The sequence below is a fragment of the Panthera leo genome, chromosome C2 (genome assembly GCF_018350215.1).
Source record: "Panthera leo isolate Ple1 chromosome C2, P.leo_Ple1_pat1.1, whole genome shotgun sequence".
NCBI lineage: Eukaryota > Metazoa > Chordata > Mammalia > Carnivora > Felidae > Panthera > Panthera leo.
Genome location: NC_056687.1, coordinates 94797119 through 94812042, shown reverse-complemented (window position 1 = coordinate 94812042; position 14924 = coordinate 94797119). Strand labels below are relative to the sequence as shown.

Genomic DNA, 14924 nt, shown 5'->3' with positions numbered 1-14924 from the left:
GTTTTCAAACCAGGGGTAGGAAACATCAATGCAAAGTAAGTTACTCATTACATATCATCAAACTGTTTAGGAGATTCTGTAGGTTTTAAGGGGCACCTGGGTGGCTCAGTTGGTTGAGCTTCCCACTCTTGATTTCGGCTGAGGTCATGATCTCACAGTTTGTGAGATTGAACCCCACATTGGAACCTGTGCTGACAGTGTGGAGGCTGTTTGGGATTCTCTCTCTCTCTCTCTCTCTCTCTCTCTCTCTGCCTCTCCCCAGCTCCCTCTCTCTAAATAAACTTAAAAACACATTTGTAACGCTCATGTCATTCAATTCTTTTGACACCACGTAGAGCAGTTATTTCGTAGATAAAAGAAAGCAAAATCCAAAGAAATAAAGTGACATATTCAAGGCCATACAGTAATTAATGGCTGAGAGTACAACAAAATTCATTGATTCTGACCCTGTCCATTACCCTCTCCGATACATCATGCTGCCTTTATTTATTTTCTGAAGAATTCACTTGTAAGTGTCAATTTCAATGTCTCACTCAAGTAAGACCTTTAAATTCATCATCATCTCATACAATCACCATGCCTCTGAATATGGACAGTGTGGTAAACATCTTTCATGCTTTATCATATCTAATCTTCACAAAAATCTGCTGAGGTAGGTATTATTATCACCCCCATTTTATATGAGAAAACCGAAGCTCAGAGACATTAAGCAATTTTGAAGGTCATCCTCACGTTCAAGGTCATGCCCAGTAAGTGGTGGAGTTTGATTTCAAAGCCAGGCAATATGATTCCACAGCCTGAACTCAATCACTGCAGAAGATGAGGAGGCAACAGGGGGTGACAGAAAGATGACAGACGCATCCAGCTCTTCATTACACTCTCAGAAAAGGAGAACATCTTAGGAACAGTTACAGGAACCAGCGTTTGCCAATGGGACAGTATCGTTCCCTAATCCCTGGAGCATCTGGAATGTGTAGGGGCATGTGGGAGTTTTTCTGGTTGTCTCTATGACCAGAGGACATGACTGGCTTTAGCATGAAGTGTCAGGGATGCTAAAACTCCTGCAATGTACAGGACAGTCACACATTACAAAGTATTTTCCTATACCACATGCTATCCGTGCTCCTTTTGAGAAATGCTATAGCCCTTGGTATTGGATCTCTGTACTGGCATTGGGAGTTCTTCTTCCTCAAATATGGAACCGGTTTGAGGGAACCGATTGGAGGGGGGCGTCCAATTCTCTTTTAACTTTTTTTTCCTCTTTTAACATTCTTAACAACACGTCACTGCCTGGCTGAGAAAATATGAGGTATCGAAAACAGAATGGATTGTGACTATATCACACTGACAAGCTAGCTTTATACAACCAGGGAAAGAGCCTTCTAATACAAAAGCTCTCTGTCACAGCCACAGCACACCCAAGCAGACATTCAGACCTCCAAAGAAGCCCACAAATGAGGAGGCCTTCCTAATGTGGCCTCCTCCTGCAATCCGTTGAAACTGCTGTCTTCCGATGACCTCTGAGGTTTGCAGATAAGCTACATTTTTTGAGACTCAACATCTGTCACTTCCAGATCAACAATTATCTGTCCTCCTCAGATTGTAGGTGATAGAGAGCCATTGGAGGACTTCCTGCAGTCAAATGCCATAACCAAACTTGCATTTTCAAGGGGCTTCCTAACAGTCATGGGAGGAAGCATAACTAGGAGCTGAAATACAGTGCTAGGCCATTCTGTGGGTACAGACAGAAAATAACAGGGCACCGATGAGTTAAGCAAAGGCAATTGGAGAGTCCATGTTCATAATCACTGCTGAGAATGGAGACGCAGCCAAAAGGAAGACAGACTAAAAGCTATCCAGGTTTCCAACTCTTCTAACAGGACTGGAGTGGATGCCAAGTTAGAAGTAGAAATTAGAATTAGGCCAAAACAGAATAGGCAGGATTTGGGGACTATGGGGCTTGTGAGGGTGAGTGGAGTTCCTGGCCAAGGAGCAGAGCAGATGGTTTGAAACAGAGAGGAAAGGTAGGTTTAGGGAAAGGAACGAGGGGTGTGTTGGGGGATAGGGATGAGTCAAGCTCCAGACATGTAATTATTTGTTTTGCAGAAAAATAATACAGGAAGATGCGAGTAGAAAACATCATCATAGGAACTGACTGAATAATTTGGATTACAGACCCAAAACAGAGATCTTTCCAACACTCAACCCAAGTGAACCAATGCCAACACAGAGGATAAAATAATTATGTGTACAGATCTGGCTCCTGGCAGGAACTAGCCCTAATTTAGCTAACATTTCAAGATTTTTACTCCCACCATCGGTCTCTTTCTTGACAAAAAAAAATAATCGAGGCTTTTGAAGATTTAGCTGATTTTTATGTGAAGGATTTGTACATTTTCAACCCCTTCGCCAGGAATCAATACTGTTTTATAATTACATGCCACTCAGGTCCTTGTGTGAGGTGTACAAAGTATTGATTGCAACTCAAGAGGGTCTGGGCTTCCCAAGTACTCTGTAGTTTCTGAGAAAGACACTCAGAAGTGACTAATAATTAATAATGATCTCATTCAGATCAGCTGCCGCTAACGCATGGAGGCATCTGCCAGGGCTTTGGTTCCCGTGGCAAGGTTGGAAAAATAAATCATTCCCCAACCTTCTGAGGGCACCTTGCCAATTTCCAGCTGCTGTGTTCCAACGTCAATGCCTTTCCCGGAAAAATCTTTGCTTTCTTTCCTCCTGGGCATGGAGCTGTTTTTGGGTACATACCAAAACATGTCACAGAAAGACCAAGTCCCCGACCTCAAGCAGATACCTCTACAAAACCCTGACTCTTATTAGAAGCAGCTCCTTGAGGGAAGGCTTATGCTTGATTCCCTCTGGACCCACAGCCTCTTATGTGGGGCTAGGCAAGTGGCAGGTACACAGAAGATTCTTTGAACGGAACCAAGTAAGAAAGATGGGACAAAGAAGACAACACAATATCTTAAATTCCTTGGGGGCATCATCTGTCTCATTAATCCTTAGAGTTTGTATCACATTGTGTGTTAAATTATGTTTATCTGAGTATGTCTTACCTACTCTACAATCTAAGATGAAAGCTATTTGTGGGCAGGGTCTCTGTTCCACTCCACTTTTTATCTCCTACTAAATCCCATATTGGGCCCGATACCATTGATATCTATTGCAATGAATACTGTAAACTGGGTACCAAGAGAAGAGGAGAAAGCCTGGTGGAGCCTCAAACCACTCCTCCAGCCTTCTATGCCATTCTCAGACCAGAATGTTCTTTTATGTTGAGCATAGACAAGACCTGAGAATGTTTATCTAAACAGAGAGCCACCAACAACTAGCACTGGCATGGTACCTATTTGCCATCTTAAAGAAAGGCGGGAAATTAAAATAAGGGAATAAGAGTCTATGCATCTCTAAGTTGCCTTTTTAAAAATTGTCTTTTATTTATTTATTTATTTGTTTGTTTATTTATTTATTTTTAAATTCAAGTTATTTAACATATAGTGTAACAATAGCTTCAGGAGGAGAATTTAGTGATTCATCACTTACATATAATACCCAGTACTCGTCCCAACAAGTGCCTTCCTTAATGCCCGTCACCCATTTAGCTCATCCCCCCACCCATCCACAGCAACCCTCAGCTTGTTTTCTGTATTTAAGAGTCTCTTATGGTTTGCCTCCTTCTCTCCTTTTATCTTATTTTTGCTTCCCTTCCCCTGTGTTCATCAGTTGTGTTTCTTAAATTCTACATATGAGTGATATCATATGATATTTGTCCTTCTCTGCCTGACTTATATACTCTACACATCCATGTTGTTGCAGATGAAAAGATGCTCACCATCGCTGATCATCAGGGAAATACAAATCAAAACCGCAATAAGCATTTCTAAATTTCATTCAAACTATGCATAAAGATGACAGTGGTCCTGCTGTCAAAAAGGAATGGCTTAAACCAACTACCCTAACACTTTTGGCGACATCCTACCTTTACTGAACTGCCTAGAAGCATGTTTTCATCCACATTTTCTTCACAAATCGTATCACTTAAAATTAGACATTCTGTGGGGTCTTACAAGTGTCTTAATTTTTTTCCCCTGGGTGGGGGATGATTGATAATATCCACTCTGAAAATTTCTGAGGCTAAAATCAATATTGCCCTGCTCTATGGAGTAGGTCATGGGGGTCTTGTTGCCCCACAGTCTTCTATGGATGTTCTCAAAGAATAATTTTGTTTTGGGCAGCTTTGGTTCTCCCCTTGGGTGTTCCCCTCAGGCCACCTCCAGGTGGAGGCTGTGTGGCTGTACTTCAAGTATGTGAACTAGTTAGTTTATTTTAATGAAATAATCTTGTTTCCTTGCTCAGGGAACCCTCAAAGGTTATACATTTATTCCAGACTGATTTTGCAGAATTTTGGCTCCTCAAATTCTTGCAAGAGAATATCACCTTAACTCTTACATGTTCGATTCCTATCGAAGTTGTAACAAATAATCCTCATGGCTGACTGTCACCAAAGTTCTGGTGTTGATCTTTCTTTCGTTTCTTTAAATGCTCCTTTTAGATTAAGTTTAACCAGCAGAAACGTGTTACCTCCACCAGGGTGCTCTGGCTCTTGTAGAAGTGACTTTTTGATGAGCTGTCAGGCCATAAACTGCATTTTATTTTATTTTTATTTTTTTAAATGTTTATTTATCATATTTGAGAGAGAGAGACAGAGTGAGAGTGGGGGAGTGACACAGAGAGAAGGAGACACAGAATCTAAAGCAGACTCCAGGCTCTGAGCTGTCAGCACAGAGCCTGATGCGGGGCTTGAACTCACCAACCGTGAGATCGTGACCTGAGCCGAAGCCTGATGCCCTACCGACTGAGCCACCCATGTGCCCTCTATTTTAATTTTTTTTAAGTTTATTTATTTATTTTGAGAGAGAGTGAGCATGTTAGTGGGGGAGGGCAGAAAGAGAGACAGGGAGAGAGAGAGCCCCAAGCAGGCTTTGTGCTGTCAGTGTGTGGCTTGATTCCACAAACCATGAGATTATGACCTGAGTTGAAACCAAGAGTGGGACACTTAACAGACAGAGCCACCCAGGCTCCCCATAACTTGCAGTTAAAGTGTCATCAGAACAGCTGAAAAAAGCTAACCACTGTGTTTATGCTAGGAATATCACCTCACACATCATTCACGGCATTACTCCAACCACTACTAGGCAAGGGTAGAGGTTCCAAGTTATCTCAGAAAGCTTACCTGAGTAACAAGTTTACTCTGATCTGATGGACAACATGAATCTCAAACCACTTGTTTGCCTCTCTTCTTAGTTGCTAGGGTCAGACTCTCAGAGTCGGACTGGTGGCCCCCTCAGTCACCTGCACCTGGCATTCTGTGAACTGACCCCACCCTGGCTTTGTCTTGTTTTTTCTCTTCTGCTTTAAAGTCCCTTCTGCTTAATTTTCTCATTTATTTTATTCTTAGTTGGTATATTAATCTTTGTAAGCCACCTTTCATCCTTTCTTTTGGAGCAAAGAAGAATCATAAAGAAGGGTATACACAAACAAACGAGGAACAGATCTTGGATCTCCAGGGATTTTGAAACTTCAAAGCTTCCCTTGGAAAGATCAAAATGAGATAAACAAGAAGTTGTAGACTTGTAATTTGGTTCTTTGCTTATGAGGATGGCATGTGTGTTGATGACCCCTGAGCAAGTGGTTAAAGTTGTTTTTACAACATGGCAGTCAGTTTGCTCTGATCCTGCCACAACCTCTCAATGAAGAGCTGTTGAGGCAAGCAATGGTAACACACACGCCGGCTGGGACCGAAAGGGTAACAACACAGTCTCCTTTCTAATCTAAAAGATCTTACCTTGCACCAGAGCAAACATGGCTAAATAAAGCCCACCCACCATTCAAGGATATGGAATCTTTTAGGAAAAAAAGGACAGGATTACAATCTGTATGTATGGCATCATTTTTACCCAAAAAAGTACTGTATTGTAGATTATTGTAATCAGAGCCTCACATTAGCTCTGTCAGGTAAGTGAGGCAAATGTCGTTTTCTTTATTTTCCTTTTCAGACTCTCAGGAAGGTTCATTACCTTGTCACTGGCCACGTGGTAAGTTCAGGGAAAATCATGAAATGAATACAGGTCATCATATTGGGCACTGTCTGTAGGCGTCAAGTGTTTGCTTGGTTGGGTGCTCGGCGTGTTTCAACTCATTTGGTTCCACAGCGTGACTACAGACTTTATTATTATTATTCCTAAATGACAGATAAGCAAATTGAGGCACAGCAAAGTAAACTGTTCCATGTCACACAGCTGGGAAATGGCAGAGCTTGGAATCAAGCCCAGGTCAGTCTGACTCCATGCTCTTTCCATGAGTCCATCTGACCCCATGCCCAGCTTCTGTTACCTGGAAGAGTATTCCAGCAACTGGAGATGTAGTGGGATGTACAGTTTAGAGTGTGCAGGGAGGGATGGAGCAAAAGATACCTCATCTGTCCTACCACCAGTAGCACTTTCTTCAATATCCTTCAGAATTTCCAGATAGGAAACATGGCTGCTTTTTTCTACTTATTGAATGTTCAGATTGAAATTGAATCTTGTTCTCATGACATTCTGGTAGATTTGGGGCTCTGGGTCTATCTTTTATATACATTACATTTCCCAGTGGAAAGACTCAGAGGTAACACCTACATTTGGGAATTAATATCCCATAGCTGTAGTGACGTGTCACTGGAGGATGAGGGGGTAGGCAAGAAAGGCCACAGGGCTTGGGGAAAGAACACTGGATCAGAAATAGTAAGACTAGATTCTGGTGTTGCTCTGCCACCAAAGCAAACATTTAGACCACAGTCTCAAGAAATATTTGTTTAACAAATGAGTGAATGCTATATGACCTTGAATAAGTCACCTTAACTCAACCTTGAACATGGGAGCAGATTAGGTGATCTCACAGGTTTGTGCATCTGACTCTAAGCAAGGATGTGCTGCATTGCTAAGCAATCTACTAACAATTCAGAATGAGAAGTGAAACAGAGTAGAATTCTGATTTGCTCTTGGACAGCTCCACTTGCTTTCAACCTGGGTGACCTCCTGGAAGAGGTGAGAGGGGACCCCACTGAGCGTGGAAGACCCGAGCCAGCCTCCAGAAACAGGCCAGCAGCTGGCACGGGATCAAGTCAGGCTCTGTGGCAAGTACCTTCAACCATCTCCTCGACAAAGAAGCTCTCTGTTCAAAGACACTTGGAATGAAAGGACCCAGTGTGGTCTTTTGAAACCACTGCACAGCCCCCTCACTTAAATAGGACTGTTCTGTACAAGCCTTACAGCATCTGTATCGTGAGGAGAGGTGTTCAAGCATTTGGGCATTCTATTCACCCATTTTAACTTTTGCTAAAATTTCGGTTTTGGAAAGACCAACCACTTGCAGCGCAAGGGCATGATACCTTGCAACTAACACCAGGATTCTGAACAAACACCATGTAGTGCCTTCTATGATGCCAGGCAGCGTCCCAAGCCCTTCACTCATACGGACTCGTTAGTCATCACCACTGCCCTGTGGGACATGTTCTGCTGTCACCATCCCCATCTGACCGATGAGGAAACTGTGGCAAACACAGGTCAAGATCCTGCCCAAGTTCACCTGCTAAGTGCAAAGCCAGGACTATACTCAATGTCTGGCTCTTGCCATGCTCCCTCTAAGGATTCAAAAGAAGCTGGCCGAGACATCTACACATATGAAGTGAAAGATGCTGTCTTATGCTTTTACAAGTGGCCATTTCCCCTTCTTTTTATCCTCCCTTCCTTACCCATCTTTTCCTCACAGAATACAGAGAACCAATGAGAAAGCTAGACCAGCCAGATAGGCCACGTTCTTTTCTTTTTACACTTACTTCATACTACTAAAGTTAAACCATCCAACCTACCCATTCAGAGCTTTCCCGGAAGATTAACTTCCTAAGTGAAGCTCTTCCTTTGGGTTCCCAGGCCGACTTTTGATCGGTAGGCAGTCCTACGGCTAAGCACCATCTGAGTACCTATGTGCTAAGCAGATCTTCAAGCGCGTAGCCCAAGGAATGAAAGTTTGAAACAAAGCTGCGAGAAGGCTTAATGACAAATTCTGGTCCTGCCTCTTCTACGGGTGCTATTCAGCATGGTCATGCTCCTTATTATCTCCAAGCTGCAGTTTTCCCCTGGGGGGAAGGGCCACCGGGGTTTTCCTGGGTATCATATAGAGAAGCCAGAATGACATCCTGAGGACCTATGAATCTGTAGGTTAGTGTAAAAGTCAAGTGCAGTTGTGACTCCAAATTCCTTCTGCCATCCTTTGGAAGACTTAAATGAGACTCTCAGATGGGAGACTGGTATCCTATGAAAACAAGCTCATTATGGCCCAGTTTATTAACACAGTGCCTACAGAGAGGGCCACTCCAGCACATCTGGGATAGTACAGAAGATGCTAAATTGCATCTTACATGGAAAGGCTGCAGGAACCAGTGACAGTGGGAGAAGGAGATTATCATTGTCACAGACATTTCTGGGGCTGGAGGGGAAGGTCATTTAGTTTTCTTTGGCATCACTTGTATTAATGCAGGAATATCACAAGGACTTGAATCAATAACAGGATGAATTTTTTAACATTAGGAGCCGCTCAGAAATAGGACATCCTTCCTGAAGCCTCTAAACATAAGCAGAGATCATATGTTAAACAGGTTAAATGACTGAGGCATCTTATCAAAGGGATTCTTCAAGAGAAGGATTGGCTGAGATCACTTTCAAGGTCCCTTATGTTCTCCAGCCTCTATGATTCCACAAAACTGCTCACTGAAGAACACAAAAGGGAAATGACAACAATCCAATCTAAAAGTCATGCTGAAATTATATTGTCTGGGCAACTATTGCCGTAAAAGTTCTATGGCTAGGGACCACTAAGAATACTGATTGTACAATACGGAGATGCAGGCCAGATGTAATAAAAGAGGTTCCACAAAGAGCCCAGATACTGGAAGGCAGTCTGTAATGCCCATTCCATGCTGTCACTGAAAAGCCATCCCTGCCATCCACCTAAGGTGCTCTAGGTACATTGATGGTCAGGAACTGGCTAATGCAGGCTTTTTTCCAGCATGAAATGCTGTAAGTGTAAAATACTGGCATATGGGGGCCCCTGGGTGTCTCAGTCAGTGAAGCATCTGACTTCAGCTCAGGTCATGATCTCATGGTTTGTGAGTTTGAGGCCCGCATCGGCCTCTGTGCTGAGAGTGTGGAGCCTGCCCAGGATCCTCTCTCTCCTCCCTCTCTCTATGCCCCTCCCCAACTTGCCCTTGCTCTCTCTGTCTCTGTCTCAAAATAAATACACTTTAAAAAATAATAAAAAAATAAAATAACATACTAGCATATCTTTCCATTCCTTGGAAATGTAAAAAGGGGTCTGAAAAATAGGATTGCAAATATTAGTAACACTTTAAGCTGCCATTCAGGAATTTCAGCCCAACTGCTTTGCCCTATTGGCAAACCCCTCCCATCACAGTGTCCAAGGGCCCAAGCAGAATGGCAGGTAAGTCAGAACAAGGAGCCCTTCTGGGATCCACCGAGAGGCAGTGTTCCATACGGCCGTGCCGACCACATGGCCTCCTGAAGCACCGGTGTGACTTACACAGGCGTGCGACCACAGACCACCGTCAGAGACCTGTGGGCAGGCCCCACCTAGGACAATGGGCACCCAGTTTGCCTGCCTGGCTCCCAGCTGATTCATAATCTCTGTTCAGCTATTGCAATAAAAGAACAAAAGCCCAGCTAGAAAGCATTCAGTCTTCGTGCTGATGCTAAGGACATTCAGGGATAAAGGGCTGCTTTGCTTCCCAACTGAGGGCACTCGCAAGACACATTAGGATGCCTATGGTTAATGACGAAGTGAATTAAAGGCCGTTTCTCAGCAGTGCCAATGAATTAATACCCCAGGCCCTGAATGGGGGAGTTATTCTTGCTCATGGTGCTTTCTTCCGGTCGAGGGCCTGGGAGTATTGTCCGGTGGGTGGGAATGTGCACTTGTGAAAAGCCGCCCTGATTTCCCTGTCTCCCGCTTCTGTGCGCTGAGCTTGCTGGGGCCACCTTCGACTGCAAGCACCCTGAAAAGATGACTCAGGGTAGCAATGGCAAGGCAGACCATGGGAAACAAAGATTTTTCCCTCCCTCTGCAACTCTCTTCTTGAACTTCCTTAGGTACTTGCTTGGTGTCAGGTACTGTTCTAAGTGCTTTCTGTGTATTAACTCATTCAATCCTCAAAATTATCACTATCCCCTTTTATAAACAGACAACCTGAGGCAGAAAGAAGTCATGTCTCTTCCAAGATCACAAAGGCAGTAAGTGGCAGAGACAGATCCAAACCCAGGCAGTTGATTACAGTACCTTTGACTGCCTTGGTCCTACCTTCTCGGTGAAAGGGTTCACTCCTAAGGTACAGTGTCCTTGATGCCCAGAAGCTTACTATTGAGACACAACAAGATCTCTATCTTAGAGGTTTGTTTTAGGTACTGGTAGGACATAAAATTTGATGTAGCCATTTGGTGGCAATGATGGGATCATAATTACACAGTGTTGGAAATGACAGCAAGAAATACTGATAAGAGAATATATCGAAAAGCAGAATTTCTCCAGGGGAAGGTTCCCGGAGGCTTGGCTGGTAAGAGACTGCTCTAGGTGGCAGTTCATCCTACTAAATGAGGTACATCCGGAAGGATAGAGAATGGGCTGCCTCCGTGCGCCGGCAAGGCCAGGACCGTTGGCTAAGTCATCAGCAGACAGATGTGCCAGCAAGAGACAATGAGAGTTGTGCTCTCAGAAAGGGATGGAAAAGTCCATGGGTTACAGTAAATAGAGAAGGTGCCTTAGAGAATTCAGGAAGGCAGACAATGGGAAATGCTATCTATATAGAAAATCCTAACAACAATTTTGAAATCATCCATTGCAAAATAACAATAAAACCGTTGCCAATAATGTCAATCACTCTTGTGTCAGGATTGTGTCAAGCCTTCTGTACATGATTCCCTTTACTTCTCACAACAGTCCTGCAAAGTAAATAGTATATTTTTTAAGTTTATTTATTTTGAGAGAGAGAGAGAGAGAGCATGTACACTCATATGACGGGGGAAGTGCAGAGAGAAAGGACAGAGAGAGAGGATTCCAAGCAGGCTCCACACTGTTGGCACAGAGCCAGATGGAAGGCTCGAAATCATGACCTGAGCGGAGATCAAGAGTCAGATCAGCTTAAGGACTAAGCTACCCAGGTGCCCTAGTAAATGGTATTTTGATTGTGTATATACAGAAGCTGAGGTTCAGAGAGGGTAAGTAATTTACTCAAGACCACATAGCTTGAATTATACCTTTATTTCTATAGCTTCAAAGCTGGTATAGTTTGCCTCTGTACTAAGCTATCCAGTCATTTAAAAACTATTGACATTTTTTTCTCCTAATGACATAAATGAATTCCTACTAGTATAACACATACTCTTCTCAAGACATGAATAAAAGCTTACCTGTTGGTACATTTATTTTAATAAATTCAAGAGGATTTTACTACTGTACATAAAAGCATTTAAACTTTTGGAAATTACACCTCTGACTTCAGCCAAAGGCACCCACTCCAATAATAATAACTAATATTTATTGAGTGCTGCTGTAAGTGTTAGTCACATTCTAAGCTTTTCCAGGAACTAACTCATTGAATCCTCATGACAGCCCTGGGAGGTAATCCTACTATTCTTTCTAGTTTTACAAATGGGGAAACTGAGGCACAGTTAAGTTAAAAGCTAGTACTTAATAAGGAAGGTAACTGTTAGACAAAATGCTGCTATCAACAGAATCTCCCCCAAGTGCTCTGTTGCCCGTGGGGGTTTTCAGAGCTTTATTGTGATGTCCTGCACATACTGGCTCTTAAAGATGTGTGCAGCTCCCCCTGGCCCCTGCCCCTTTGCTTTGGTTTAAGAACAACTGGGAGAAACGACATAGGTTCCAAAGAATAACCTCACATACCAGGGGCTTCTCTGGGCTCAGGCTGCAGCTGCTACAGCTTCTCTGAGACTAGCCTGCTTGCCCTGAAGGAAAGCAGATGGTAAGGGAGAACGCGAGCAAAAGCTGAGCATAAATGGGGGCGCCTGGGTGGCTCAGTCGGTTAAGCGTCCAACTCTTGATTTCGGCTCAGGTCATGATCTCACGGTTCCTGAGTTTGAGCCCCACATTGGACTTCACAGTGTGGAGCCTGCCTGGGATTCTCTCTCTCCCTCTCTCTCTCTCTTTCTGCCTCCCCCTCCTCCTTGCACTCTCTCTTTCTCTCTCTCTCTCTCTCTCTCAAAAATAAATAAATAAACATTCAAAAAAGCTGGCCACAAATGGATGAACACAAAATTGTTTAGAGTTCTCTAAGCAGAAGCACGAGGTGGGGCTTATTAGCCATATTTAAACTACACTGGACAGGCCCTTCAAAAGAGAGATCTGTCCAGCTTTGGGCAGTTGACAAAGTTCTTTTGCGTCCGTCTTCCTGGTTAATTCCCAACATGACTTAGGTAGGGGACAAGCTTGCTTAGGGACCTCTGTGAGAGCCCAGGAATGGGAGCCAGGGTGGGGAGACTCAAGAGTGGTCAGGGTGTGCAGGAGGCACATGGCAGCGCTCAGACCCAAACTGATGTCTTCGCACCCCAAATTCAGATCCCACTTGCTGAGCAGATTGCTTCCCTTTCTCTCAAACAGGAAATGAATGCACTTATCTTACTCGACCTCTGGGCGGCATTCTGCACAGCAGGCCCCTTTAACTTGTTCATTGCACTCGAATACTCGATTTTCTTTGCAATAACATCAAATTCTACGGGTGTTCCTTCTACACCTCTATCAGTCTTTGCTGGCTTCTCCTCTCTTGCTCGATGTTCTCAGAGTTCAGGCCCACACCCTCCTCTCTTCTTGATGTATACTTCCAGTACCATAAGCCATGATGCCCCCTTTTCCCCATCCCACCCTCTCTTCTCTGGCTGGCTCTGTATAATCCAACTGCCTGCTTGGCATCACCACTGGCCACCTCACAGACATCTTCAGTTCACCACATCGCAAGCTCATCTTATCCTCTTGGTCCCAAACCCGGTCCTCCAGCCAGATGCTCCAGTCCACACTGGGAACCATCTATGACATCTACTCAGGCACCACATTTACAGATGCAGTCTGCATGTTCTACAGCCCGCATCTCTTTCCAGTGTGTCCCCTTTCCTCAATCCCCCTTCCACCGCCACTCACAGAAACACCACTCTCTCTGACCTGGACCAACTTGGCTCTCTCGTCCACTCTTCCCTCCTCCAATCACTCAACCTTGCAGCAGCCACAGTTTCCTTTTAAAAATGCCAATCTGATTGCATTCCCTTGGTTAACACATGTCAACACATGTCAATAGTTTCCCACTATTTTCAGGGTAACACTTAAAAATCCTTAACTGGGCCTGGGAAGCTGTCTAGATGAGTGTGCCTTGGCCTACCTGCCTGGCATCTCTGCGTGCCCCTCCCACCCGAGTCTTTCAGCTGGAATCCCCAGCAGGCCTCCCAGCCAGGCTGGGCTGCTGTCTCCACCCCACACCTCTCTGGTTGATTACTTAGCTGCCCTTCCTCTCCACCACAGCAGTCTGACAATGATAATGAGTGGTTATTTAGGTGACTATCTGCCCCATGCCTGTTTCCCTCAGAGATCTGGTGAGCACCAGGGCAGACTGTATTCCTGGGGTCCAGCATAGCAGAGGTGTGAATTCATGAAATTTGTTGAATGACTGCCCGTCGGAATAGGAAACATGTTTTAATTCTACCATACCCAGTTGAGCCTAACGTCTTCGAAAGCCCAGCCACTGACATTAAAAAGTTAGAGGCTTATAGGGAATTCACCTGTCAAGACTGTTAGGCTCTCATTTTTTATATCAGCGCTCCACTCTTACTGGCCAATAAGATACTAGTGGTACTTCTTAAAAAATGTTTTTTCAGGCAATAGAACCAAAGAGTATAACATCTTTCAGCTGGGACTGGTTGTTTCTATAACTGGCTGATGTTATGATGGTCTTGAAGGGCACTAAATAAGACGTAGGTGACTTGAAAGACTTAATGCAATTCTCTGAAGAATGAAACTTACCACCATTGAGCAATTTGGTGCCCGTGGGGTCAATCTGATTATTCTTGTGACTTAAAGATATTCTTCTCCAAACGAAGGCATAGAATGCTCTCAGCGAGTTGGAAAAAAATGATAAATCACTAAAACCATTCCAAAACCCTTGGGCACAGTTAAGTATCACCACAAATCTGGCCAAGGTTAGTCTGAAAAAATGACCATAGTAAGTGCTGTAGCACTTTAAGGTCATGATTCTTGGCCCCTAACTCTGTGATGGAGAATAAAACAAGAGGGATTTTGTGTAGGCCAAGTGACAGAAAGAAATTTTTATTGAACTAAATAAAAATAAAGGAGGTCTTCTATGTACTTTTCTCACTATTGATGGATTCATTCACCTTAGCTAGGTTCAATCAATTTCCTGGAAATTAGTTATACATTGTGCTTTATCACTGGTCAAAAGCTGAAAGTCTTATACCCAACCTATCATTGGTCCAAAGTCACGTCCTTTTCATGTACGTGTACAAAGTCCTTCTAAGAATATGCAGATACTGATATAGAACCTATTCAAATCCACATGGTTACCCATAAATAGCAAAGGACACACAGGGCTTCCTTGGAAACTAAAACTCTGGTAGGAGGTGACATCTGAGATCCCCGGGGAATATAAAGGGTACAACCTACACAGCCCTGCATCACCAGAAGGTCATCTGATGGCCCTTTATTTGAGAATCGAATTGCATTTCCAGGATGCCAACAAAAGCCCACCTGACCCACAATGAAGCTAAATCTGCAAGTCT

General features: G+C 43.8%; 1 protein-coding gene across 8 annotated transcripts in view; it reads right to left on the bottom strand.

Moving 5' to 3' along the window:
- TNIK (TRAF2 and NCK interacting kinase) overlaps positions 1 to 14924 on the bottom strand; it is a 442546-nt gene that overhangs the window by 73491 nt on the left and 354131 nt on the right. The window lies entirely within an intron of this gene.